The sequence below is a fragment of the Neopelma chrysocephalum genome, unplaced genomic scaffold (genome assembly GCF_003984885.1).
Source record: "Neopelma chrysocephalum unplaced genomic scaffold, ASM398488v2 Primary Assembly neopelma1_104, whole genome shotgun sequence".
Taxonomy (NCBI): Eukaryota; Metazoa; Chordata; class Aves; order Passeriformes; family Pipridae; genus Neopelma; species Neopelma chrysocephalum.
In genome coordinates, this window is record NW_020897768.1 from 847,698 (window position 1) to 852,818 (window position 5,121).

Sequence of the window (5,121 nt, forward strand, 5' to 3'; positions counted from 1 at the left end):
AAGTTCTGCATGTTACAGTGAAAAGTAGTGTATAGCCACTTAAAAGCTCTTGATAGCACTTCATTGAATGAGTGAGAAAAATATTCATGCAGCAGTTCATTAAAAACAGAAGGAAAGTAAGCTCTTCCCCATTACCTAACTGAAACATTTTATTAAGAAAAAAAAAAACCACATGCAAGTATGCATACCTAAACAGAATATGAAATCACACCTTAAGAAACAAAAGAGCATAGAGTGGACAATGGCATGGAAACAAATTATTTTGATGGTTTTTGGACTATCCTCATGAATTAATACTTTTCTTTTGTTCTCTGAAAACTTAATATTAAAATGGAAATCTCAAGATGTCATAAAATAGAATAGTAGCAACAATATTATAAAAAATCTTTGAGAAATGTTTCAAGTACCATACACAGGCCTAAAGAGACTGCAGAGTATCAGTTTGTGTCTGAGAAATGGCATAAAGAGCAGAGACAGTAAATTAGGAACAGGGAAACTTTAAGAAAAAATCAAACTAACATGAAGGACGTAGTCTATCCAAGGAAAAAGAAATCTACTGACGAAACTTGAAATAAAAATGGGTGTGTTTTTAAACTAATGATCTGAAAGCCAACATGCTGAAAAGTGCCCCATTTGAAATGATTCGTCTGGTAGTGAAGTTACAGAATGTTGTACTCAAAAAAGGTAGAGAGTATAGGGCAAACCAAACAAAATTCATACAGGCGACAGAAAAGAAAACAAAGACTGAATCAATAGGACGTCATTTAAAAAGATCACAGATGATTTAGGGTATGAATATAAAATGTAACAAAGTTTTCTGTTGATGCTAAGTTGAGTAACAAAAACAAAATGGTTGCTGAAATGGAGATAGTTTCAAGAAGGACTTGACTGAAGAAAAGACCATCACAGAAGTGGAATGGGAAATACTCTAATTTTTACAATTATGAGCAACAAGCCAAATAAAATTATCCAGGAACACTTTTAAAGGTAGCAAAGGAGGAACACTGTAACAAACTCTGGAAATCACTGCTTCTAGTTACAGTGGAAGCCAGAGGTTCATGTGGGCTCAGAAAACAATTATGCAAAATTGTTGGGGAAAGCACTTATTCATTAGCCAGACACAATGACTTGCCTCTGGAAGCTTCTAACTTGTAGCTTACTTAAAGATGAGAAGTTGTAATGGTGGAAAGTATCACTGCAAACGTGCCTTATCCTTATGTTCTCCTCTACTCGTCTATTCCTGGCCACTGTCAGAGATGTAACGCTGATAAGAGGGATCATTGACCTTATGCCATAGGAAGGGTTAGAGAAGAATTTAAGAACCAGTTTGATGAAAGCAACAGCACCATACAGTACTTTTATTCTGGCTTTCTGTTTGGAGTTATATTTTCTCTGGCTTCAGAGCTCTTGTCTTGAGTGCAACGCTGCATTCAAACTGCTTCATTTAACAGGTTTGATAGACTTGTAATAAATTTGCTTTGGCTTCTACAACAAGTTCCAGTTCTCACATAAACATGAAGTTTGGAAGAGCTTGCTTTCTCTTTTTTACTAATTGAAGCTTGCTGACTGAAATTATCATTGGGCATGCCTTGTCTTATAAAAAAAGAGTAAATAGACATCCCTCTCACAGCTTCTGTACACAGCTGAGAGACCTTTTCATGAAAGGTGTCTTGTAATTTGTTCTATCCAGGTTGGATTTGTGCCCTGATCATTAAATGTGTTTGCTTTTAAGTATTTGTAGACTTGGTGGAGGAGAGATTGCTGCAGATGGAACGCATTCATTTTCATATATCAAAAACTTGTTTTCTAAAAAAATTAAAAGGAGTTTTAAAACTCCTTTTAGTACTTTGCTGTTAGTAAGCAAATGGAGCAAGAAAAGCATGGTGGAGCAGTGTACTTTTACATATATATCTATTGTACCACCTTGGAAATTATATCTGTAATATACAGGAATGATGTTGGGTAATTCTGTTTCCAGTTGCACAACAGTTTTCACGGAGACTCAGATTCTCATATTGCTTTCAGTTCATCTGAATTTGCACAACTATTTAGTCTATTATTTTAATTTGTATTACAGCAGCATAACTCTACTGACATGAATTAAGTTCTAATTCACAGTAGAGTAAATGAGACTCGAATTAGAATTTTTCACTTCAAATATTTTCTTTATTGGTGGTTATTAACAGTGAAGATGGCATGGGAACTAACCAACAGCTAATCTTTCTTATTCGATCACTGCTAAAAACAGAGCAAGTTATCTTAGCTTTGCCTCATTTTAATGGTGCTGGTGAGCTAATAAATCAGTAGTGTTGCTGATATTATTGCTATATTTGGATAATGGTACCTCAGCAAGATTTTGCATTGTTTAAAATAGGATCCTGCTTAACAGGATCCTGCTTTCTACATGCAAAGTGAAAAATGCCTGAGGTTGCCTAAACAAGAGTAATTGCTGTATGCTTCTCATATGCAGTTCAAAAAAAATCAGCAGCAGGTTTGAATAATATCTCTCATGTTAAAACTAGTTTTGAATATTTAACCTAAAATTCATTACTGAATTGATGCTAAGACAAGAACAGACCTAAAGGAAATGGTATTGTATGATGGCCCATCATTATGTTACTTTATAAGGTTTGCTGATTAATTCATTCTTTTCACAAAAGAATACAGTATTCATTTTTCTTTTGTGGCCCTTTGCACACTACTGCCTGGTAGGTATTATCCTTATCACCCCAATGAAATTCATGGCTGTATAGATTTCCAAAGCAGGCTTTTTCTTTCAGTCTTCCTCTCTTTAAACTTGTCTCTGCTTGCTCATTTATCAGCTTCACTAGTTGATAATAACCCATCTGCTTCTCAGGAACTACTTAGTGCTGCTACCAGGGAGCAGCACTTCCACCTTGAAGTACCTTTATAGGAGGAAAGATACCAGAGGGGCTTCACAGGCAAAATCTGGAACTTGGCTGACCAGGATGACTCAAGTAAATAAACAGTAAGGCTGGTGGTTTTCTATTGAACTGCCATGTGGCATATTCCAGAGAGACAAAGGGACAGAGGAGAGCTGTTCAGTGAGAACAGTGAAAGGAAGACTAGAGGAAGGATATGTTCACATAGTCCATTTCTTCTGCCAGCACAGCAGTCTGTTTCTCTTCAGTGGCTATGCTCATGTGGTTTGCTTCCCAAAAACAAAATCACCTGCTGAAATGTTCAGCAAAGGCAGAAAAAAACCTCCCCAGTTCAGCTGACTCTTAACCCAAGTTTGCAAAAATTTTAAAATTAATTCTACTTTGATAAAAGGCTCCTAATTTAATATGCTATTTGACTAGTATGGAACTAGTCCTCAGAATCACATAGATTTTAAAATTAAAGGGCTAGTCTCCAAGACAAGAAAAAAATGCCACCTATTTTTGTAATTAATAAAAATATAAGTCTGCAATAGAATTATTGTTATGGAGGGAGAAATGTATTTGACAAAGCAATAAACTTGGATGCTGAAGTAAGGTTGGTATGTTCTCTATGAATGTCAGTTCCTGTTAGCTATCAGATGCAATAAAGCATAAAATTCTGTTTGATCTACATTCACACTGTCTAATATCATATAACAAGTGGCATTGAAAGCCACAAGATGTATCTACTAGGCCTAGTAATGTAATTTCAGTATTTTTGGATTAATGATGGAAAGTTATGGATTAGAAGAGATATCAATGTATGTGAACATTTTAGCTAAATAAAGTACCAGACAGTATTCTCCTGAGATTAGAAGGTTGAGAGATATAACCTTGAATTTAAGTTTCTTTTAAGTGCTGTGTAGCTAATATAGTCTTTGTTTGTAGAAGTTTGTAAAATCACATTAAGCAGGCTTTGAACTAAAAAAAAATAGTTAACAAAATCAGAATTACATACTTTGAAACATTTACTGTATACCTGCATATGAAAGGAACAGATTTAAACTGTTGCACTAGGCTTGATGCAAATAGTATAATTAAAAAAAAGATAAATCAGGACTAAAATTCATCAGGTGAATCTATTCTGCTAACATACTTTCACAAATTAGAAAGCCAGAGGGGACTACTATAATCATCTAGTCTGACCTCTTGCATACCATGTCACGTGACTTTTCTAAATTAATTCTCATTTCAGCTAGCACTTATCTTTTAGAAAGGCATTTTAACTTGATTTTAAAAGGTACAGCTAAAATGGCTCCATTTAAAAAGCATTTAAGCAGAGTTTTGTATATGGCGAATATTTTCACTAAGTCAAGGTTCACTCATATTTCAAAACTTAATCTGTTTTCACAGGTATACTTATTTATACAATCAAGGATCACATGAAGCTTTCTGGCTACAGATTCGTGATGAGCATGTGTGTTTAGCTGATTACACCTGATCTTTGGATCACTTGCCAACTTCTTCAAGGTCATTGAATGATGAGTGTAACAGAACCGAGAACTTGACAGTAGGAATGCACAGGCTCGGGGATGATTCTTTATCTACCATTTCATTCTGAGATTCGTTAGCTAGCCCATTTTTAATCTCCATGATGTGTGCTAGATTGATTTTTTTAGCAGCCTGCTCCCTAATCAGAATAGAGTGAATGTCTTACAGTAGTCTAGGAATACCAAATTTATGCATCTTATTAATCTGCATAATCAAATATTTATGTCTTTATCAATCAAATTTTTAATCTTGTTAAAAAAAAAGAGCCTTAAGACATAATTTTCATAAATTCATGTTGTTTCCAAACATTTATACCCTTTTAATTCAATTCCCTAATATTTGTAGCATCATAGAATGGTTGGAAGGGATCTTAAAGAACATCTTGTTCCTATGCCCCTGCTATAGGCAAGGAACCTGCCATCAGACCAGGTTGCTCAAAGCCCCATTCAGCCTGGCCTTGAAGACTTCCAGGGATGGGGCATCCACAGTTCTCTGGGCAACCTGTTCCAGTGTGTCATCACCCTGACAGTAAAGACTTTCTTCCTAATATCTAATCTAATCTTCCTAATATCTATTCTCTTTCAGTTTAAATCCATCCTTCCCCTCCCCCCATCCTATCACTACATACTCTTGTAAGAAGTCCATCTCCATCCTTTCTGTAGGCTCCCTTAAGGTACTGGAAGGCCAC